At 47.2% G+C, this 24,251-nt stretch overlaps 1 long non-coding RNA gene across 1 annotated transcript; it reads left to right on the top strand.

Moving 5' to 3' along the window:
• Positions 1–5,782: 5,782 nt before the first annotated feature.
• LOC134473986 (uncharacterized) lies at positions 5,783–23,021 on the top strand. Its single transcript, XR_010044508.1, has 3 exons — positions 5,783–5,930; positions 7,553–7,684; positions 22,708–23,021. It is a non-coding gene; the product is annotated as an uncharacterized LOC134473986 (long non-coding RNA).
• The last annotated feature ends 1,230 nt before the right edge of the window (positions 23,022–24,251 follow it).

Here is a 24,251-nt window from a genome sequence, read left to right as displayed (position 1 = left end):
TTAGTAACACAGGTGGGCTGAAGACCTAGAAGGCTTTAGCAGCCAGAAGGGAGGTTTCCTGGGAAATAAGAATTTCTGCCTTAAAACAGTAGCATCTACTCCTGCTGGACCGTCCAGCTTGTACAGTCACATGGGCTAAGAGCTGATTCCCTAAGCCCTCTGTGTCCTCCTCCCCCATTCGCTCTGTTTTTGTGTTTTCTGGGAATCCTAGTCCCTGCTTATGAATGAGTTCTATTTCAGGAGAATGTTTGAAGTTGGATTTGTTGGTAAGCTCGCCATAGTGAGTCATGTACAACATGGGTACAAATAGAAAGTGAAAAGTGTAAACAAACCAAACACACACACATGCAGGAAGCCCTGGACTGTATTATACTACTGTGCAAGGTCTCATTGTTAGCAGGTTAGAGGTTAGAGGTTAGCAGGTTAGAGGTTAGCAGCTTCCTCTGCTACGTACTCCTGCCGTGATGTGCTGCCTGGCCTCAGGCCCAGAAACTATGGGCCAGTTGACCATGGACTGAATCCGTTGAAACTGAGAGCCAAAAGAAATCATTTTCCTTTATTCCTTTTATTAAGCTGGTGATCTGCAGTATTTTCACATAGCTGAGGAACATTCCAAGTAAACATTTTTCTTTTAAGTGGTCTTTCATTGACTGATGATTTAATTGTGTGTAATTTCCGCTTAGGTCTTCTGCCTTTCTTGTGACTAGACTTCTGCTGAGGGTCTTTTTCCAGCCTTCCCACAGTTTCTTTCTGTCATTAGCCTACTGCTTACAAAGCTAATGACAATGGAATCCCAGAGGGGTGAAGGCAAGAACATCTTGGCCTGTTTGTTTTCTCTTCTCCCTGCTCTGTGACACTGAGTGAGGCCAGAGGTTGCTTCTGCTGCCAGGCCACCACAGCCCTGTGAGCCTGAACTGCATCAGTCTTTCTCAGGCCCCATAAAGCTGAGTTCCATTCAAGGACATGGCTAGTATTCAGGATGACTCATAGTTTGAGTCTGAGTAGCAGGCATGCCCCAAGGTGCCGCAATAGCATGCTTGTCCCCTTTGGGGTTCTTCAGTCCTTTCTCCACCTGAGAGAGGGTGGGGGAGTAAACTCTCCCTTCTCCATTCTCTTCCCTAAAGCATAGCCTACATTTCTTTAGAGGTAGCATCGTTAGATGAGACGAACTGGGGGCACAGGACATTGGTCTGCAATTGTAGCTCAGCCACTTTCTAGCTGTGTGACTACATCTAATTTACTGACCTAGAGTGTGATTCAGTTTCCTCATTAGTAAAACAATGATGGTCATGCAAGGGTGTGGTAAAGAGCTTCAAAATAAAACCTAAGATCATGTGCAGTTTCTAGGACAGTGTAAGGGGTCATACAAAAAATACTATTACTACAATATTCTTCAGGATAAAATGTCTTTTGACACAGGTCACCCAGCCCAGAGGTAGAGACCCTGGCCCATCCCTGCCTTCCAGGTCTGCCTGAGGATACGGAAATTATGTTTGCAGAGCACACCGAGCCCCCAGGAGAAACACGGATTTTTACAACCATTTAATATTGCCACCATGTTAGTAAGACTAACACATTCATCAACTCCACAAATAAGTACAGACAATTTACCACCACACAGAAATTTTATATTTGCAGCTTTGCACTTTTCCCAAAAGGTAGGCAGATGCTAAATAAATAGCCTTTTTAAAAACCTCCCGTTCTCTTGTTTATAAGGTGGCTGGCTCCCTGCTTGCACTCCACGTACTGCTAGGCCCAAGGACCCAATTCTAGTCTGCTTCGTGTACCTGTGTGTGGATTATCCACTTACTGAAGCATCTGCTGGGAAAGTTTCGGTCTCCACCAGGCTTTCTGTTAGCATCTTCCTTTCCCTTTCTTCCCTCCCCTAGCTCTTACCAGCTGATGTGTGCTTAGGAAATGCAAACTAATTTTAAAATTCACTGGAGCAAAACATGATTAGAATGGTTAAGTCTGCTGCCAAAAATAAAATCAGCTAATGCATTCCATATATTTAGATTTCCAAAATTAAATTGAAATGATGCTTAGTTCATCCAAAGTTTGGGTTGATACACACCATCCCATATCCTGGCTTGTTGACCTTACTTTTTTCTGACAGTAGTAAGTTTGGTTCAGTTGTAAACGATATCACTTGTTCCACATCCCAGGGCAATATTTTTGCTTTTTCATTCTGCTGAATATAGGGGTTCCACATTTTGCTCATGAGAGTGGAAAAAGAATCTTGCAATGTCAGGAAGTACATAAAACAGAAGACTTTTCTGGCTTTATCTAAACTGAAGTTCTTTCATTCTTTAGGTCCCTCTGTCCAGCCTTGCCAAATGTTCAGGAGTTCAGCTGTGGAAAGATATCCTCAGTCAAACCAGGTGCTGGCCCCAAAGAGGTATAAACAAGCCCTAGAAATCATGTTTCTCCCTTCAAGGAGCTCACAGTCTCTTTGGGGAGACAAGCTTAGCACTGCAGTAGAACGAACATGTATTACAAAATACAAAGAATTGCTAATTGTTGTTACATAGAGTATAAGAAGAAATATCAGAGAGAGACAGAGAGAGAGAGACAGAGACAGAGAGAGACAGAGAGACAGAGAGAGAGAGAGAGAGAGAGAGAGAGAGAGAGAGAGAGAGATTGTGAGTTAAGTAGGGTAGTTTTCCTGATGGAGGAGGTACCTGGGTCAGGTAGGATAGCTTAGGGGAAAGGGTGGACAGTTCAGGTTGAAGAACCAACCTCAGCAAATACAACACGTAGAGACATACAAGGAACAGCAGGACAGTAAAAGAAATTAGCCTGAGTGCAAAAGCAGCTCTATGTGGGGGAGTCAGAGGAAGTAGAGGGGTTTGAGGACCCTTGGTGGCAATGAACAGAAGCAGTGAGATACATGCTAAAAGCAAAGAGGGATATTTTAAGGACCCAGGGAATGCTGTGCACTCACGGCCTGGGTATGTATGTGGAAATCACCTCAGGAGCCAGGAAGTTCTTGCTGCGTAGACCATCTTCGCTTCTCTGCATGTGGATCTGCTCCAGCCTTCTCTTTTGCAGTATTAAAGCCCCCTACCCTGCCCCAGCTTCCTGAGTTCTTTTATTTTCTTCTCAGCCCTTTGGCTATTATTTCATCTCCTTTCCAAATCCCTAGTGGATAACAAACCTGATTGGTTCAGGCCTGGTCCAATCACCTGTGTGGTGAGGTCACATTGCGTGCGCCAACATGGTGGCTGATGGCCCTCCTGGGGAGAGGGAATGGAGGGAAGCCCTAGAGGAGGAAGGAAAGAGTTAGTTTGATAGGAAAGAATAGCCAGGATAGGCCTCTTACCATTTGGTTTTTCCAGAGTCACTGAGGTAAACTAGATGAAAATATTTCATTTGGCTGGGATTCTACAGTGTTACCTCACTTTCAGCAGACGTTGAAAAATCTAGATTTTTAAAGCAGAGAAACTGGATTGTGATCATTTACATCATAAAAAGGGATACTGACTTTTGGGAGAAGGGTACCATGCTGCTTTTCAACTTTGAAGGATACTTTTTCATTAAGCCTCCAGTTCCCATCTTATCTGCAGTGCATCTGTTCCCTTGATTTGGGGGCACTCCTCCACTAGCATCTAGGATCCCCACTTGGGCTGCACCCAGGCTTGGCATCTTGGTGCTGGGAGGTCTGGGGAGCGGGATGCACAGTGCAGTCGGCCAGGGGCTGCCCACTGACTAGAAGGTGAGTATCCTGCAGGCAGGGATAGGTCCCGAATTCACCTCTGTATCCATCCCATGTTGGACACGTTGTTGATCAAGTATGGATGTTAATGAAATGCTTGTTGAGCTGAGTGAATCAAGTTGGTTTCCTGTTATAAGCAATTCATAGGCGAGGAGCAGTGTAACGAGAATATAGAATGAATAAGGGAAATGACCCAAACAATATCTCCCTTCCTGCGAATACATCACATGTGGCCCTATGTGTTTTGAGTTCCATAGAAGCTGGGGACACCCAGCTCCTGGTCAGTTTCGTGGCACACCTTAAGTTTAACCACCTCACACAGGGCCCTGAGACCTTCTCTGTGTTCTCATCCCAAAGGGGAGTCCTGGGTTAGCGGAAGCTTGGTGCCCCTGCCTCCTTCTAAGGTGGCCTGGTAGGGGGTACGCAGGGGAGCCGGCTCCCTGCTCTCCCATCCCAGACTCAGCCCATCGTGCAGAGCTGCAGGCCAGGGCGGCCCAGAGGGTGGCCTGCTCGGCGAACTTCTCGCCTTTCACGAGAAGAAGGCAACAAATGCGACAAAATGAAAAATATAATGATGCATATTATATTAATCATCCTCCCTTTTTCTGACACAATAAATCTTCCCTTTAAACTCGTGGTAGCGATGACATCATCTCGCTCTCTCCTCGAAACAGCACAGATTAAGATAAAGTGATAGTGCCGTGTCAAAAGAGAGCTTTACTGCCACACTTGGGATACAAAGAGAGAGGTTAATTTATCATCGCTGGGGAGAACTGACAGAAGGGAGATATACTACCGAAAGGGGATTTAGCACAGGGCCAAGAAACTTCACACTATTTTTACCATCTGTCACATGCTCTAATAAAGCAGGGCAAAATATGAAGAAAGGAAAAATGAACTATCAAACACTGATGTAATGCAGCCCATAAATCTAATTTAATTACTTTGCATGGAGACAGGTCCTTGAGTCTGTGTGAATATACTGGATTTTCTTGGCAACTTAACAACTAAGTGTTTTAATAACATCACACTATAATTTATTCTGCTTGAAACACAAAACCCCTTTTGTGAGAGTTTCATTTTTGAGAACTGTTAATTTTTTCGGCTAATGTCAAAACTGGCATAAATTCACATGTGAACTTGAAGCCTGACTGTGAAAAAGGCTTAGGTTACTGCGTGCCTTTTTATTGTTTGGCACTTTTCCCCCCTTCTGCATGCATTAGAAATAATTGGGCTTTGTTGATGACTTAGGTGAGGAGAGTTGTCTTGCAATTAGATTGTAATATAATGACAAAGTGTGTGTGAGGGGGAAATCTCTGTAAAATATAAAGAGAAAAGAAAGTGCAACGGGGGAAAAAGAATCCTTGTTTTCCAGCAGAGTACCAAAAGCCACCGTGCAATATTCCCAGAAGCAGGCTGCTCCCAGAACCACGAGAATTCCACCCTGGAGGTTGTGTTGTAAGATCGCAGGACCAAAGGGATGCTGGGAACGCAGGTCTGCCCTAGAGGGAGTGGAAAATAAATCAAAAATAAAATTAATATTCATCGGGTGTCTTCCCGAATTTGGATGCAGTTACAGAAATTATTGTTAATAATGAAAGCCATATATCAAATGTTGTAAAATTCATCTGTGCTCGGACACTATTTTTTTAGGCTTTGTTCTGAACCATTAAAGATGACATATTGCATTTGTGTGCCTTTGTGTATAATAAGGTACATTTAAGTCTGATTTTAACCTAAACTGGCAATTTTGGCATTGAACTCAAGTTCGTAAATGGGGGCTGTGACAATCCAGTCCCAAGGAGGTCAGCTGAACCCATCCATTCTCCCATGACCTCACTCAGTAGGGCAGGATGGATGGGTAATTAATTTGTTAGATCATCAGTGATTCATGTTGGAAAAATAAAACTTGGAGCCTCTTGACAAATTCAATTGAAATATAATGGGAAAAAAAGATCAAAAAGCCCCATTTTCCTGCCCCCTGTAAAATCCCAAAGCCTTACACTGAAATAAAACCTAAATGTAGAGATAGTCTGTGAAGTTCATTTATTTATCCCTTCAGCAACACTTAATAAATCCTCACTTGGCGAAAATCTCTGGAGGACACACATTGCTGGCAGCGCTGCTTCAGACAGAAAAATGAGTACGAGTTAAGGACACTGAGAGGGCTGGACCTGGCCGGTAGCGTTGGTGGAGTTCATGATGGAGGAGACAGGTATGAAACTGGTCTTGATGTGGGATTTGCATAAAACAGAAATGATTCATCTGGAAAATTCTAGCAAGTCTTAGACCCATTGGGAAACTGACCACAATACTCACGTTGTAGAATATTTATTGATGCCACTGGTGATTTGGTATGTGTTAAATATTTGGAGCTATTCAAGGGTCTCAAAGCCAGGAAAGTGAGTTGCAAAGGTTTTCAGAGACGTACTTTCAAATCCATTTCTCCTTGTGCTTGTTTCTGAGGTTCGTACTCCCTGGTTCAGACTTGGAAAGCGCTCAGTGCTTGTGGTTTCTTGTTCTGTTGAATTTGAGTGAGAGAAAAATGTCCAGCCTTGAACTCTGAATGAAGCCCGGTGTGAAAAGTAGTGGTTTTCAGCTGCGCTCTTCCAAATGCTCTCGCTGGTATTTTTAAAGACTTCCCACAAATTCTGTTACTGACCTGGGGCCTGGAATAGTGAACGTTAAAAATTAAAAAAAGAAAAAAAATCAACCCACCAGTATTTACTTATGAAATGACTTGGTTATAGCCCAACAATCTGACTGCCTTAAATTAGTGCACAAATTGAAAGTTTGAAGGGTTTCTTTTTTTGACATTTTGATTTCTTCATCTGAAAAATGGGGATATTAATACCTACCTCCTGGGGCTGTTGTGAGGATTAAGTGCCACTACATATGTAAGACATCGAGCATATGAAAATGATGGCTGCAATTAGTATTTTATTATAATTATTTGGGTTTCGCTGCCCCTCCTTCTGCATTTCTAACCACCCTCTTTCCCCATCTCTCCTTTCTCCTTCCCCCTCCCTTCCTCCCCCTCCTATCTCTCACTCCTTGCCCTCCCCGGTAATACACTTTCCACCAGACCTAGAAGGCTCCGTTTCCTCCAGCCTCCCCCTTCTGGTCCAAATGCAGACTGCAGCCATTTTAGTTTTTTTTTTTTTTTTTTTTAGCCATTTTCAAAATTTAAAAAAAAAATGCAAACAAGTAAAAATAATAAACAGCAACATCACATCCAGGGTCCAGCCATTTTCTGGAAATAAACCTTACCATAATGAAGTACTTGGCAGAAACAAAAAGACAGCCAAACACGGAGTTTGCTAAGGGGCTAAAGCAAAAATTTGCACAAGGACCTGTCATCTCTGAAGCCTGGAAATATTACTTTACAGCCAAAGGAGGCAAGGAGTGGGAGGTGTACCCAGAGCTTAAAAGCCAGCAAAATTTATAGTATGGTTTCCTTTAATCGGTAACTGTTAGCCCGACACAAGGTGAACTTGACCTCTTTTAGAAAACAGTAGTACTTGAACTCCCGTGTTGCTACGTGGCTCTCCAGATCCTTCTTGTAACAGGTTCCTGCTTTAACCTTGCTGCTCAAGATGACAGATCATCCACATTAACAGACTCCCTGGGAACTCCAGGTCTGCGCTGGAGGCGCATTGTCACTGACTGACCAGGGCAGACAAAGCAGACTGGGAGCCGGACCCTAGCGGCCAAGGTGCAGCCTGGAAGGCAGGACTTTTAGGGGACACCTCAGACTGCACTGGGACCAGGATGGGGCACCTCAGGGGGTTTTCAGCTCTACCTAGGTTTTTAAGAATTACTCTGCTTTCTTTGCAGTTTCTCGCTGTGCTTTGTTCATGAATGGATTCATTTAAGCACCAGATGTTCGGAGCTTCTGTCTTCCATGCCAGGCCTCCCCCTTAGGTACTCAGTTGAGAAGAGGACGCAGATTCCTGTATGATACAGTGTGTAAGTGCTTTTTGATCAAAGTCTGAAGGAAGTTCTGTAGGGGAGGAGGCGCCTTGTGGGAGACGGGGGAAAGGTTGCTCAGGCCGGTCCCACATGAGCTGGGCACATGTGTAGATAGGAAAATCAAGCCAATTCTGGTGAATCTGGGGCTAAGGTATGCATTCATTTTCTCTCAGGTAAGCTCATGAGCAGGCAGAAAGTGAGTTAAAGGCCAGTAAATCTCTGGCTTCCCGGCTGTGTGGAACTCATTCTTCAAAGCCATGGGCCCTAGTAGAACAGGAAGTTCTGATGGGTTGAGCCCATCTGCATAGATGCTGACTCCAAAGGGAGGCGTTGTGAATGTTATCTGGCCTCCCGAAAGAGACCCTGTGGACTGGTCCCAGTCCTGACAGTGTCCCCACGGGTAAAGGAAGAGGTGTATGTGGAGAGGGGCTGAGATTCTCATTTGTGGTTGGGGTCTTCCACAAATGTGAGCAAAGCGCGCTGTCGAAGCACCATTGGAGCACCTCTGGACACAGGCTGTGAGTGCAGGCTGGGTCTGCTGGATGCAGCTCCTGGGCCACCGCTGTGCTTCCTACTTTCCTGAGTGATCGCAACACGCCTGAGGAGTAGACATGTTAGCATGCCCAGCTCACCAAGCAGGAAAAGGCAGCACAGAGGCGGGGGTAACTTGCTGGAGGCCTCACGATTCTAAAGTGGCAGAGCAGAGCCCATTATGTCTGTCCCAGAACCTGGACTCCTGGCCACCTTCCCGAGAGAGAAGCTACCACGACATCTCTGCTAAGTGGGATGCTTCTCCAATACCTCATCCTCCTGTATCATCACTGTGACCACAGGGTGACATAGGGTTTTACCTTTGTTTGACAGATGGTGAAATTGAGGGTCAGAAAGATTTGGTAAAGTAAGTGATAGACACTGCATTTGAACTCAGTTGAGTCTGACTTGCACACTGACATGCTTCCCACTCTCTCATGGCGACTTTCTAAAATGGAACCTCAGTGGGGGCCTGCCATTCAAGAAGGTGAGTGCTGACTGTCCGGGAGCTGCCTCTCCATTGCCTGCCCGGACGCAGGGCTGATGCTACTGAGAAGGCGGTATATTCTGAATACCATGATGGCTTTGCTATCCAAGCTTCTTTCCCAGTAGGGTGGAGCCAAAGCTCCCTGTGCAAGGGAAGTGAGTCATTAATATATGAACTAGGGGTGCCTCATTTAAAAGCACTTGAAAGCCAAAGGTACTTGGAATTGTTCTTGAGAATGACGTATTCAATGGACTGCCTTAAATAGGCAGTCCCTACTGTGCATTTTGAACTGTGGTTAGCAAAATTTTCTGTAAGTGACCACATAGTAAATATTTTAGGCTCTGTGGGCCTGAAAGTCTCTGTCATAACTGTTTAATTACTCTGCAAAAACAGCTATACCAATACCTGAATGAACTAACAAGGCTGTGTTCCAATGAAACTTCATTTGTGAACACTGAAATGTGAGTTTCACAGTTTTCCTGTGTCATGATGTTTACTTTCTTTTGATTTTCTCTATCAATGTAAAAACTATGTTAGAAATCACAGTGGGCTGTGCTTGACCTGTAGGCTGCAGTTAGCATGGTTTGATTTATAATATTTTATCATGTATTTGTTGTTGGGAAATAAAGTGTATAAATCAAAACACAAAAGACAGCTCTTGCAAAACATATAAATAATCATCTACTGCTTCTTGGGGGAAAAGGTTTCCTGTGATGGAGCCTCTGAAGATTCTCTCATGCAGGAGTGCAGAGATGGGAACTCACGTCCCACTATTCACATGAGACAGACACAGGTGTGTTTCTGGTCATGGATAGCAATGCTAATGTCTCTCTCCAGGTCTTTGCTCTATAGAAGCATTTCTGAAGGTCCTTTGAATAGTTCTTAGGGGTGCTGCATGAGCTCATTGGGTCCCTCAAAATAAGGGCTCAGTTTCCCAAAGGGGCAGGTCTTGAGACAGCGCAAAGCAAAAGCAAAAATTGAAACTTGCAAGTACGTGGGTATATTCATCAGTTTAGGTTACCATAACAAAATACCATAGACTTAAATAACAGAAGTTACGCAGTTCTGGAGGTTGGAAAACCAAGAGCAAGCGTCTAGTAGAGGTCATCCTCTTGGCTTACACATGCCTCTTCTTGCGGTGTCCTCAGATGGTGGAGGAAGAGGCGGAGGGCGGGGGGGAGGAGGAGGGAGGAGAGCTCTCTGGTGTTTCTTTTGAGGACACTCCCATCAGGGTCCCTCATAATCTCACATTTCCGTAATTCCTTGCTTAGTGGCCTCGACTCCTAATACAGCCCCGACAGGCATTGTTTCCTCCACCTAGGAATTGCAAGGGAGACTCAGTCAGTCTGTAACTTGCAGGGCGAACAGTCCTTTAGGAATCATCCAGTGCCTCTTTCTTCTCTGCACTTACTGGCCTGCCTGGGTATTTGGCATGTTCTCTAAAGTTCAGTGTCAAGAAGGGTTCCCATAGCTGTGGCTTGTCTCAGAGGTGACTCCTCCATTCCCTCCAAGCTCCAGCCCCTTGCATGTCTCTATGTTGCCACTACCTTGTTAAATTAAAGGAGCAGGGAAGACAGAGTTTCTCTAGTGTTGCTGGTGAAGACTTGCCCTTAACCAGCTTGCAGTATGTGTGAGCTGGGCACAGAGCATGTAGGTCAGAGAATTTGGGCCCAGACCTGCCCTGAAGGACAGGGCTATCCCCAGGGCCCGGAGGGCTGTCCTACCCTCTTACCTATGTTCCTCCTCCTCACAGGGAAGTCTCATAACTTGCTGGCCACACGTTGAGGGGCCCCAGAAGCCTGCACCCCTGGACACAGTCACTGCTCCATGCCTTTCTGAAGATGCTCCCTGGACTTATCATCATGGCCCCCCACTGCCCCTGCTGTACTGCTGAGGGACTGGCCAGGGAATCCTCTGAGGCAGGCTTTTGTTGTGTGAGTGGAGCTCCTCTTTCGTCCTGGCCCTGTCTTTCCTCTCCCGTTTTGGGTGGGTCCTGGTTCCCTGCCTGGTTCCCTGTGTCATTGCACAGCGGTCTCCTCTCTGCTTTGAGGTGGGTGGTGCTGAAGGACAGGCAGATAAAGCCTGGTGCAAAAGAACACAGTGATGAAAGAGTCCAGCCTCTGGGAACTCACCTGGTGTGGTGACACTGGGTGCAAAGACTGGGTGGCCTTAGTTTCTCACTGGGTTCAGGAGCCCTTGACTAGGGTGTGGGATGGGAAGCATTAGCTCCCCAGGCGCTGCTATATGTGGGGTATGAGTGAGCTGGAGGTAGCAGGAAATAGGGAAGCAAAGGTTGCCTTTGTTATACATGCCCTGCCTTGGTGCCCTATGTATGCCAGGGCCTGTTTGCTGCCTTTTGTTCCCTCCCATTGGGTGTGGCACTCCACCCTGGAAGTGATTACTCTGAGGCTGGTTCCACTTATAGCAAAGTAGATATCATCTTTGGAGCACATTTTGAGAGGTACCAGCAGTCTCCACAGTCAGCTGACTAATGCCATGAAAGCACTGTGTAACAACCACCAGAAAAGTGGCTTAGATGACAATTCTCCTCACTCTGCAGGTTGCTGAGGTTGGCTAGTGCTGGGTCCACCCAAGCTGGCTTTCCTGCTTCTACTCTGGTGGCTCTCTCGTTTCTCTTATGTTCTTCCTGGGGTCAGTGGAATAGCTTGGACGTGTCCTCATGACAAGGCCCGAAGTGGGAACACTCAAGGTGTGCTGGCCAAAGTAAAGGGCTTGGCCAAGGCTGGAGGCAGGAAAGTAGGACCTGCCAAAGTGGAGGGTGCGCTGCTTGGTTACTCAGCGCGGCGCAGGTGCAGACCACGGCCTGGAAAAAGGATGAAGCACCAGGGCCAACACTGCAATCTGTCACAGCCCCCTCGCCCAAAATATCTCTCCCCAGATGCCCCCACATGGCTCAGAATCCCTGCTGGGAACATGATCCCCGTGCAGCCAAATGGTGCCTGCACAGGGCTCGTGGGTTCTGTGGGATGTCTGTGCGTGCTCCTCAGCTCCTCAAGGGAATCAGCAATTTGCCAGACAAAAAGCTTCTGAGGCGGTGTTTTTCAGGACAGAAATATTATGTGTGAGGTAGGTAGGGTTGCGCTGGCCTTCCCATCCCTGAATTCTGTGTCCCTATCCACGCCTGCTTTTTCGTGAGAGGAGAGAGCATACAGAAGTTTTCCTTCTGCCCAGGGAAGCATCATCATAGGTGGTTAGAAAATCCCTGGGGTGGAACCCTTGAGAAGACAGCAGTTACCTCTGCAGGAAGCACACCCCGGCATCTCGGCGATGGCAGAATGTTTGCATCTTTGTGTCTCTGTTTGGGCACACGGAGCCCATGAGGACGGGTGGGCGGTGGGTGGGAGTGTGGAAGGCTGTGTTTGTATGCGTGTGCGCTGCGCTCATGTTTTTGCCAATATGTCTGTCTCAGTCACGCTCGAAAATCTGTCTTCGTAGGCTGGGAACAGAAAGAGGTTTTCAGTATTAGACAATATTATCACCAAATGGGTTGTGTTTTTTAAATGTGAGTTAAGAGAATAGGACCTATTCCAAATGCACTTAGTAAGAGGTGTGTGTGTGTGTGTGTGTGTGTGTGTGTGTGTCGCTGTGTGTTTGGAGATAGAGTGTAAACAGAGAGACGTCTTTCACCTTGAACCTCTCTGATTCTTTTTCTGTTGCAACTAAATAGATTTGGTAAATTATCTTAGAAATTACATTGTTATAGGAAAACTGCTTGTGTTAATTGCATATCACTTCTAGTAATAGGCGCTCTTCTCTCTGTATATCCATCCATATGGACTTTTCAGTCTGTTTGGTGCCTTGAATTGATGATCCTTTATTTCAGGTGGAGAGTGGGGAGGACAGATTGGCTGATGTTCTTTTCCTGGCTCTATAATGGAGCCTCCTCTATTTAAATTCTGCTGTAGTGCACAGCTAGGTAGATCAGTTCCTGGTGAGTACATGCCTCCAGCGCCATCTCCTAAAAACCTCGGGTCATGTATGTATGCATAAAGGAGATGGTAGATTAGGTTAGCGGGGAAGTAAATGTAAAACTGTGCCTTTGCAAGAAGATTAACGGATGGTGGCAGCGAGCTGCTGATGAAGGCAGTTTGTGTAAGAGCAGATCCTAGCTGCCCATTCACATCACCTCTGCTGCCACTATCCGTGCAGCAGGGAGAGGTCCTGGGTCCCGTGTCTGCCTCCTTCCTCCTCCTCCTTCTCCTCTTCCTCTTTTTACAGTGATCCTGCTTCACCGAGCCCCAGAGCTTCCCAGTAGTCTAGAGTTAAGACAGAACTGTTAAGGTCTGTTGTTTTCTGTTTATCCGTAGGCCTGTAGAAACCCAGAGACTTCCTTGAGACAAGCCTACCAAAGGCTCTGCCAGTCCCTGGCTGGCATTTCTACCAAGCCCCTCCCTGGGGATTGTGGCCCTCCCACACCTGTGGGGGTGTCAGCACAGGAAACGGGGTGCCAAGGCTGAGTGTACTTCACGGCTTTGCAGTTTGCACATCGCTGATGTCGACACAGCATTAACCACATACATTACTACCTGTAAATGCAGTGACAAGCATTGGGGTCTCAGAAGCAATTCTTTGCTACTGTTGAATTCTCTCCTCCACTGTCTGACTTAGTTTTGGTTTTGCTCTTAAACACAGTAGTGAATGCATGCATACGCATGTGCATGCACACACACAGTCATACGTATATACAAGCAGAGTCTGTCCCACACCCCCATCCCATCTCCCTGCCTTTAAAGCAAAAACTACTGACCTCTCATGATCCACTCTGAGAGAACAAATTTGAATTCACCTCTCACACCCAGTTGTATGCAATTATAAATATAGACTCTCCCTGACTGATGATGGGGTTGAAGGTATCATCGCTGCACATGCACAGGGCACACCAAGCTACCGGGCATCTGGGCTCAGCAGCACAGTGCCACGGTGCAGAGCGTTGCTTGGTCTCTCTTGTGATCACAGGGATGGCCGGGGACAGCTCTTGCTGCTGCAGTCCAGCATGTGAGAGAGCATCATACTGCATATCACTAGCCTGGGAACAGATCCAAATCCAAAAGTCAGAGCACAGTTTCTCCTGAAAGTATATTCCTTTCACACTGTGTAAAGCTGAAAAATCATTTTGTTAAACCATCCTGGTAAGATCAACTGTGCTAATAAGATGGATGAACAGCTGATGAAGTCATGCCAGGGGCGATTACATCGCAGAACCTGCCTTTCCGTATTATCCATGAGGTGTGACCCTTGACAACAGGAGGGGACACAGAAGTTTGGAGACATGAGTCTTTGGAGATGGTGCTGTGGCCATCCCAGTTCTTGGGAAGGACTGGACTCTTGGAGGAGGTGACCTTTCCAATGATCCCGATTACTTGCTAAATTAGCTAACGTATTTCTTACGGGAATTTCTCATCACTTTCCGTCTTGCCTCCTCTAAGTTCAATACCTTAACAAAGAGATCCTTCCTTCCATGTGTTGAGTGGGGACTTCCTAAAGCCTGACCTTAGTCTACTGATTTAGTTTTACTGGGTAGGAGGTATATGTCCCTCTCATTCTGTCTCAGCCTTCAGAGGACTGTTCAGATCTGACTTCCAACCTGTGGCCTTGTCCCGAGAATCAGCAAACTGTGGACCGCAGGACTCTGGGTCCTCTTTCTTGATTTTGAGGGGACCCTAGCAGGACTGTCTTGCTTTTGTCTTTGCAGGCTTACATTCTTCTTCCATTCTGAGTGCATGCAGATAAAACAATAGCTTCTGTTCCACAGTCTACAAGACTTCTTATTTGTTGAACATGCCCCATGAAGCGCATGCGTGCACTGAAGCTCAAGTGCGTATACACACACACACACACGTGCACACACACAAGTTTTCATATTACCTTCCTGAGTTCATGGATAAAGTCCAGAGCTGCCAAAGCTCCCACTACTTTGCCATGTCACACTAATAGCTTCCAGATCCCATCACATATTAAATTCATGCGGCTTCAGCGAAGCCATCTATTTAATGCAATTCGCTAAATGCCTGCGCAGCCCCGCTGACAGTGACATATTAGTTTTGCAGTCTTTTGCAATCTGATATCTCTGAATTTGCCACCGTACTAAAGATTTGATTAATGTGGTTCCATTTGGATGCAGTAATTGGCTGCGACTGTTGTAGAAAATAATCAGGCTTTCATTCCTTACAAGTGCACGGACATGCTAATGAGAGAGTGGGTTAATTAAGCCCGCGGCAGAAAGCGACAGTTACTGATGACTGTTATGACAAACCACCGACTCGGCATTTGGGAGCAGGACAGCAAATTTGCACTTTATGAAATTACAGGAAAACTAGGACATAAGGAATAAATAGTTACATCTGTTTGGTGAAAGGGGGAAACGGTGGGGAGAAAAAAGAGGTACCCAAGAGGAACAGAAAAGAACACCAAAGATGGTCACCTCAAGCAGAGGTTTGGGTCACAAATTCAAAGGGTTGTAGAGAAAGTCCCTTGCACTTGTGGGACTGCTCTTGCCTGTGCCTGGTGGAGTGGTGGGTGGAGTGACACACGCCCAGATCAGTTGCCTGCATCATAGACTTTTTGCAAGAGTCCCAGACAGTAGCTCAGTTGCTTAGAAACAGAGATTTGAGGAAAGAGGGGGCATTATAGGTAAAGGTGGCACAGACTGCAGAGCCATCTATGTCCTCCTCCTGCAGTGGGTGGCTTCACGGAGAAAGTGTGGGACTTGGGGAGGTTATAGTAGGCAGTCTCCTCCGTGGGGAGAAACTGATCTAGAAATATCTGGGATGAATCACATACCTGGGGCTATTTTTGCATCCTTCTAATTCACTCGTTCTCTCCACATGGATTCTTGTTCTCAGTTTTGACTCAGACCCACTTCTGGGCTCCCTTCTTTGAGCTGGGAAGGGTCAGTTCTGTTCCTTCTCTTGGCCTCCTGTATTCTCCTATGAGGCTTGAGAATATTTTGTCCCCTTTTTTTTGTTCCTCTGAGCTCTTTAGTTCTCAAGGAACCAAGACTCTTATCCACTGGCTGGAGCTGGAGCACAGGGACTCACAGTGTCTCCCTGCTGCCTGGCCAGCTGGGCTGCCTGGAGTGCCGTGCCCAGGCTCAGCCCAACTTCAGACTTCTTCCTGCAGTCTGCACTCATTTTCCCCCAGTGTGCACCTCTTGAATACAAAGCAGTCTACTGGATGTTGAGGAGGAAACAAAATAAGTATAAGCAGCCCCTGCCCTTCAGGAGCTTATAGACCAGCAGGGAGAAAAGCCGCACAGACAAGTCACCACCAGCTGTAACCACCCGGAGGAAAGACAGAATGAACCCGTTTGAGCACACAGGAAAGCTGTGAGCATGTGCAGGGTATGAGAGGGTCCAGCAGGCAGAAGAAACAGCAAAGGCAAAGGGAGACAGAGTGGGACAGGTTGCTTTGGGACAAATGGTAGTTTCAGGGTCCCCCAACGAGCTCTGTAAGTGATGGGGCATTGGTGAGTAACTTTTGAGTCAAGTGTCCTAATCATTAGAGCTGTGTGTAAGGGAGGAAGCAGGGGTGTGATGCAGGCTAGAGGGTGGCTGGGGACAGGACAGACTGGACCCAGAGGCCAGGGTGCAGGTCATCCTGGGCATCCAGGGTGAGGCGACCGAGCTGGTTAGGAGGGGAGCTGGAGGACAATGAGAGCAGATCCTACATACGGTGCCGTGTCCGCCTGAGAGCTGCTGCCCTCAGAACTTCAGCTCGGAGCAGGGAAGGAGGCTCCTGGCAGAAATACCAGGGCAGAGTCTACCTGGTGCTCAAGTTCAGTTTTCCTCTAATGGCATGCACCCTTAGACAGGCAGACACACAGACAGACAGACATGCGCGCACACACACACACACACACACACACACACACACACACATATATACAGGACATTAGAAGCCTCTGCTTCTACATTCAGGGAATGGTACAGCCAAAGTCTACTTAAATGGCAAGCTTACAGAACACAGGTCAGTTCCCAAACACCCAGCTGATGGATGATAGTTCCAGCTCCCGCAAGGCTGTACAGGGCAGGGGCAGCTGTACCTTGGGAAGCTGCTCTTCAGGTGGTCACTGGCTCTCCCATCTGCTCAGGATACTTCTCTTCCACCAAGACAAGAGACAGATTTGATGTAAGAAACTTTTAACCAAGTTAGGAATGGGGCACTCACCTGTAATCCCAGCGTTCTGAAGCTGAGACAGAAGGATCACAGCCTTGAGCCCAGTCTGGATGACTTAGTGGCTTCGTCTCTCAAAATTAGAAGAAGAAATTTAAAAAAGAGCTAGCGATGTCACTCAATGCTCATGCTCTGGGTCTAATCCCCAGCATGGCAACAAACAAACAAAACTGTATTATAAGTAACCAGGAGGAAAGAAGGGAATTCCACTTATCCAGCGTCTCTTCTGCCAGTACTGTACGTACACCATTTGTAGTAATTTTTACTTTACCAATGAAATCACTAAGGCTCAGAGTTGTCAAACCGAAGCCTGAGTTAGCCACTGAGTGGCTGCGTCATTTAAAAACCGGTTCTAATGCAAAACTATGCTGTTCCTCTCAGTTTCTGCATGTTGTCCTACTTCATGTGAACTTCCTGAACAACGCACTGCTGAGCGAGGACAGGTTTCATTCTGGGGCGAGGCACCTATGTCTCCGCGGGCTTTGATCCCAAGTCTGTCTGGCCTGTTCTTCCTACAGGGAGGGGCTCTGGAGGTGGTGGTGAAAGCCCTGGAGCTGGGGGTTGTTGTGATGTGTGATGTGCGTGCTCCAGGCACTTTACACTGACGTAGTTAATGGCCATGGTTCCTGACACATGGCTGGAAGAAGTTCGCTGTCTGGGCTGGAAAGACATTGGAAAGGACAGACCCAGAGAGGTAGGCCTTGACCAGTGAGGGTGGACAGGTCGCTCTTGTGGCTCTAAGGATGGAGCCACCCTTCTGAGGAGGGCAGGAGAGAAGCATCGGAGAAGCAGTTTGTACGTACAGCAGGTGCTTGGAGAGGTGGAGAAGGCCACTCTCCAGTCTTTGGGAAGAATCATCATCCATTTACCAGATTAGCTGAAGACTCCCAAGCCTTCCAGCCTCCATCTGGGGGAGGTTCTACAGCCTGAGCGCCTGGGCCTGCATTCGAGCTGCTGATTTAGACCAGAAGGTTTTATGGTCTGGAAATGGCCTTAAAATTTGTTTGGAATTACCAGAGCACATTTTAAACACTTAAATTGCTGTCTTCATATTGTTTAGTATTTGCAATTTACCTTAGCACAATTCTTCTCCTGTCTTTGCTGGCACTTCCCTTACTCCCCCACGTCCCCTTGGGCCTGGGAAGACCTGGGTACCCACATTCTGAGACTTCACACCGAAGGATGAAGGACCGGGGCAGCCCTCATTCTGACTCCTGCAGTCCATTCCCACCTTCCCTTCTAGGGTGATCCTCTGAAAATTTGTGTCCAGGATCTTAGCACATGGCTCAGTTTGGAAATAGGGTCTTTGGAAATGTAATTAGCTGAGACGAAGTCACGCTGGCTGAGGGTGATGAACGTCTTTGTAAGATGAGTACAGGCCCCACGGACACAGGAGGATGGGCCTGAGAAGGCAGGCAGCCAGAAGCCCGAGGTGGCTGGCAACTGCCAGAAGCTGGAGGGACCAGGAGGGCTTCATGGAGCCTTTGGATGGCAGACAGGACTGCTGACACCTTGATTTCAGGCTTACTTTCTAGCACTGTGGAAGGAAACTTTTCTGTTGTTTTAAGTCACCCAGTTGATGCAATTTATCACGCAGTCTGAGGAAAGGAACATAGCCTCTTGGGTCACTTGTAATCCTGCCGACCTCTTTCAGGGCCCAGTGCACACTTGAGAGAGAAGCCAGTGGGTTCTCTGCCACCTCACTTGGGACAGGAATAGTGGCTGTTCCAAGGTTTCAGACCCATCCATTTCCTGCTTCCTTGTGGTTCGGTTTCTACTTCCCCATTCCTGCCCTTTGATGAACCCATCAGGTCTGGCCTCCTGGAGGAGCATCAGCGCACAGCTGTGAGGTTTTGTTAAGTGAGTATGACTGAGGGCGAAGCTCTTTCATGATCTGCACTGACCCTTTCTCCTTGCGTGAAATCGGTACATAGTGAATTCTGGTGTCCCACTGAGGCTTCAGGCTCTCCCTCCCTGCCTGCCAGGATGGGAGAGAGGAGAGTGCTTGCGATTTTAGATTTTACCTCGGCTGCCTTTCTAAGCACTGCAGGAAGCTTTCCCTGAGTGCTGTGGACCTCCGAACATGACTGCCTGGCTCTGCCTGCCACCAGCTGCCCCGCCTCCCCCTGCCCTGTCCCCCTCTTTTAATTGTGGAAGGCCTTGCCCCGGTGGGCTGTCAGAGGGGTTCTGCACATTTTATACCTGACAGGGCCTCTCCCAGAAACCCCGGAGGGAGACACCGTTAAAGTGTTTTATGTTGGGGAATAGGTTGGTTTCTGAGCAATAAAAAGCAAAGGCATTGAACAAGCGAGCTCCTGGGTAATTACTGGGACCGAGGAGATAGCTTCCATATGCTGGGTGGGTGCTCTGAGGCTGCATCTGTTCCCTTTGTTCTGTCACAGAACACAGACAGGAGGGGGTCTGACCTCCCGATAAACCCTGAACCAGAACCTCTGCAAGTTTCAGGCGGGAACGTGGCTGGAGTGTCGCAGCGAGGTCGGAGGGCAGTCACATCTGGCAGAGAGAGAAGGTGCTGGGGAGTGTGCAACAGACGAGGGGCCTGGGCCGCCCCTTTCTAATCAATAAACCCGACTACCAGAGGAGATCAGAGACCCATTCATTAACAAGCTCGTTAGGTGATTGATAGGCTTAATTTTCCTGTCAAATGTGGACTTCCCTTGTAAACATGTCAATTGAGGAAAGTTCAAGCTTGTCACTTGGATTTATGGCTGGAATAACATGGAGGTGGAAAAGAGGGGCAGGTCCCGGGTGACCCAGGCTGGCTGCTTGGAAATGTAAAGACCTGTGATCCAGGTGCCCTGCAAGACCCTGCTCTTTTCCTCCTGCAGCTGAGATAACAACTCAGGTCCTAAGTCTCAGTCTCAAGCTCAGAGGAGCAAAGACAACCAGCCTCTGCTTGCTCGCTCTCCCTGGACGTGGTCACCTCTCTATCCGGAAATCCAGAGGGACACCTTGCGTTGGAAGGACTCTCCCGGGCTGTGACTTGGGGAAAATAGTTCTCCTTTTCTGTTCTGGCTGTCCTGGAAGATCAAGAGTAAATGGAAATAGGAGCCGAAAGCACCAGCACTATGTCATAAACAAGTCATCAGCTTCTCAGCGATCTGGAAAATTGCTGGTGGCACTTGGGGGACAGGTTGGAGGAGAGGTAGGCACACGGGGAGCGGCCGGCTCAGAACAAGTGGAGGGGTGGTGGAGGGCAGCTGGAGTCTGCAGCCTAATGGGTGGTCCTGGGAGGAACACTCCTCACAGGCCCCAGTTAATGCTGCTTGTTAAATTAGCCGAGCATGGTGACACTCCCCAGATGGATAAGAAGTGCAGGCGCAATACAAGTCAGCATTGGATAATTAAAAATGTGGTTCAGAATCCGCTGTTGTGTGTATTACCATCACAGCGCACTGGATGCAGCAGAGAGGCCCCCTAGGACCTGGCCCATGCTCTGCGCAAACCAGCAGAGCCAAGGAATTTAAACTTGAAGATGTCCCACGAGTATCAAAGTATCTTTGGTCCTGTGTCAGAAAGTTTCCCATCTAGTTTGTCTGGGAGCAGGACCTGTGTCTTTCCTGCCCTTTGTGTTTCCTATGGTGCCTAGTGGAGGCCCTGAGGACCACATGTACTACCCTATTCCATGCCTATAGCCTGAACACTGCCAGGGTCCCACCACTGCCAGCTGGACCGTGTCGTCACACCGTCACTCACAGACCTTTGTTTGGTGGCATAGAAGCTTCATCACTAGGACCTCTATGTAGGGACAGTTATGGTGCAAGTTGTTACTAGGTGAGTTCTCCATGGAAAGTCTTGGTCCCAGCTGTACTTGTCAAGTTGCTGTATGTGTAGAGGAGTGATGAGCCAGATTATTCCTAAATATAGCTCCTGTAGGGGCCCTCCTAGCCTTTCATGCCACAAAAACTCATTATTGTTTCAAAATGTGCCACACTTTGTATGCAAATGGGTTAAGCTAAATCCTAAAACAAAGAGTAAGGAGGATCACCTTGCTGCTCTGATGGCTGCCTCTCCTTTGATTTTCTTAGTTTTTTTTTCACCAGAGTTGAAAATTTGGTTATTTCTATGGGCTGGATGTCTCCCCAGGATTCTTGAAAGTGGAATGGTGTGTTAGTCAGCTTCCCATCCCTGTGACAAAATACCTAAGGTACTCAACTTAGAGAGAAGAAAGGTTTATTTTTGGTTCATAGTTTCAGAAGTTTCAGTCTATGGTTTGCTGGCCCTGTGGGGAGGCAGAATATGACGGTGGGAACCCATATTCACCTCATAGGAAACAGGATCCAAATAAAGAGACAAAGAAGTCCCGATATCCACTTCATGGTCGCATTCCCAACGACCTAACTTCCTTCCTCTAGATTCCATCTCCCCCAACATTCTACCATGTCTTCACACTGCCACACACTGGGATCCAAGTCTTTAATGTATATGTCATTGGGGACATTTAAGAGCCAAACTGGCAGAGAGCAACAGCAGTAATACTGACGGCTAAGCAGTCATTTTTGAGCACTTCCCCAGAACTCTCCAAACACTTCTTCAGACATCACAGTACACTCACGTTTCTGCACGTGGCTGCACGGGTGGTGGGGGTGGAGCCTAGCAAGGCTGAGGGTCGCCTTGCTCTGGGGTTCCAGGTTGTGGGCCAAGCTGCTGTGTTACCACACTGCAGTTGATGCTAACTATATGCTAAGTTTTTGTTGCACTGGTCACAACTTTTTTTTTATGGTAGCATAGATACAGGAGAAGAGCTGTATGATTACTAAAACACTCTCTTGAACTGAGCCTCTGAGTAGGTTCCAGGATCAAACTGGGACACAAGCAAGAGCTTTCTGCAAAGACTTGTGTGGCATCAGTCCTGGGTGTCTCTCTTGGCAGGCGACCCAAGCTTCACTTTCCTTTAATGCACTAAGGGCATTGACCTGAGGTTCCATGGGCATTCTCCATAGGCCTTTCAGCCAGCAATTATTAATTGTTGTTATTAAAGTAATACCATTATTTATTGAACACCTACTAAGTGCCAGGGACAATCCAAGTTACTTTACATGTGTTCTTTCATTAGTCATCAGAATAAATCAATGGAGTATGAACCATTATTTCTGTCTACAGGTAAAGAAGCTGAACCTGAGAGAGAGAGAGAGAGAGAGAGAGAGAGAGAGAGAGAGAGAGAGAGAGAGAGAGAAACAGAAAGAGGCTTTCTCCCTAAAGCCTCTGGCTGATCTACCAAACTTAACTGACGGTCCATCCTCCCTGACCTCCTGCTCCCCTTCCCCTCTTGACTCAAACTCCTCTGCAGCAAAATATTTCCAAGGCAGTGATGAGTACTTCCCTGTGGTCAAGCATCCTCTTGTTTTCTGATGTAGCACTGGTGCTCAGAATAGAAAACCAATTCTCATGTCCCAAGCACGATGATGGGACAGGTGTGACTCACTTGTACTTTGCTGTGTGTGTTAGAGTAGCCACAGCAGGCTTTTCCTGGAGACTTGAGGATTCCCTCTTTCCTGAGTGGTCTGGCCAGGAGGAAACAGGCATGCCTCATTAACAGGTTTTCCAGCCTGTAGGCAGCATGGGAAATCATCTCTAGGCCGCAGGATTCGGACCTGTCCCTCCTTGGTTGAGAGATGCTGCTTCTTACGCCTGCTGATGCTAGACATGGCCTCCTCCCAGGCTCCAGCTCCCTGTCTCCCAGGACCTTGTATTTCCAATAAATCCCCAAGATATTTCATTTTTGAGGAATAATAAGAATAAGTAAGAAGGTGTGCATGTTACTAAACAGTAAAATGTTATCTTTCAGATCTGCTCGGCTGGCTGTGTCCTTGAACCCCAGTGTGTGCATGGTAAGGAAGACTATGATCAACTGCCCCATTTAAGAGATGAGGAGGTTCTTTAGCTTGCATGGAATGCAGTCTCTGTCTGTGCTGGAAAGTCCTGAGCTCTGCAGCACTGGCACTTGCCTCTGGGAACTGGCAAGTGTGATAAATTAGAAGCCTGGAGCAAAATATTCGGTTCCATGCAATTTAGTTTCTTTCTACTACTTGCTTAAAATTCTGTGGAACAATTAAACCTTAAAAGTGTCTTGTGGGTGCCTTGGGCTCCCTTTTCCTTCAAGTCTATTGATTGCATTGTGTATTACTCATAAAAACAGTCCTTTGTTTTTTGTTTCCTTTCCTTATTAACATTTAATAAGACCATTTGGTTGGAATCCAGAAAGAGAAAATTCACCAAGACAGAGAAGTCCAGCTACAACAATAAGCCTGGCAGGTGGAAGAGCTCTCACCCATTGGTCAGTAGTCCTCTTATGGCGGCTCTGAAATTCAGGGCACTAGCTGGGCCTGATGGAGAAATAGGATGGCAGACTTGGTATTTCTGGACTTGAGTTGGGCATAAAACAGCAAACACAGCAAACCAAGAAGACTTGAGAACCCTCTAGAAGGCAGATGAATTGAAAATCAAATGGTAAAGTGATTCTCTCCATCCACCCAAGCTGAGTAATTCATTGCTGATTTCCTAGTACATATTAGTCAGGTTTCCATTGTTGTAAAAAAAGAAATCTGAGATAACTTAAAAGCTTAAAAGGAGGAACGGTTAAGTTTGGCTCATGGTTTTGGGGGTTTCAGCCATGGTCAGTTGACCCTTTTGTTTTGGGGCCTGTGGTGAGGCAGCACAGCTTAGTGGGCATCATATGAAGGAACCTGCTTACTTCATGGTGACGCAGGAAGAAAAGATGGAGGGGGAGAAGGGGTGCTGGGTCCCATAATCCCCTGTGAGGGCATGCCCTCCGTGGCCTAGCTTCCTGTGATTAGGCCCCACCCCTTCAACTCCACCACCTCCCAGGAGCTTGAGAAGGAGAGTCCAGACCGAAGCCATAATGAGCCCCGAACGTTGGAAGCAGAGTCTGAATCTGACTTGCCACTTTCTGAATCATGTTATCAAACTGAATTTATTAACCCCAGGCATTTGAAGAGTAAAGACTCATCTGAGGCAGGCAAACACCACACACAAGTATTTTTGTCATTTTTTCTGACCTCCTCCTGGTACGTGGTTTCCTCACCCTTCCTCTAAAGACAAGGCTTCTAGATTTACCTGAACTGAGGAGGACCTGAATGAATTCTCAGCCGCAGTGTGGCTGATCAAGCGAGGACTGCAGCATTAGCTTCCGACTCCTCCTTTTACAATCCAGTCTAGAAGGCACTTTAGGGTAATAAAATACAGGAGCTGCCTCCTGTCTATCCTGGAAGGTGGGCTCCATCCCGTACCGTTTCAGCAAGGAGGGGACATGAGGCGCTTAGGACACATAACCCCTGCAAAGACAGAAATGAGTGCTTCTCAGCCAAAGAG

The sequence above is a fragment of the Cavia porcellus genome, unplaced genomic scaffold (assembly GCF_034190915.1).
Source record: "Cavia porcellus strain 051 isolate PalLab524CR breed Dunkin Hartley unplaced genomic scaffold, mCavPor4.1 scaffold_29, whole genome shotgun sequence".
In the NCBI taxonomy this organism is placed as follows: domain Eukaryota; kingdom Metazoa; phylum Chordata; class Mammalia; order Rodentia; family Caviidae; genus Cavia; species Cavia porcellus.
Note: the sequence above shows the minus strand (reverse complement) of the source record. Positions and strands in the feature narration are given on the sequence as shown.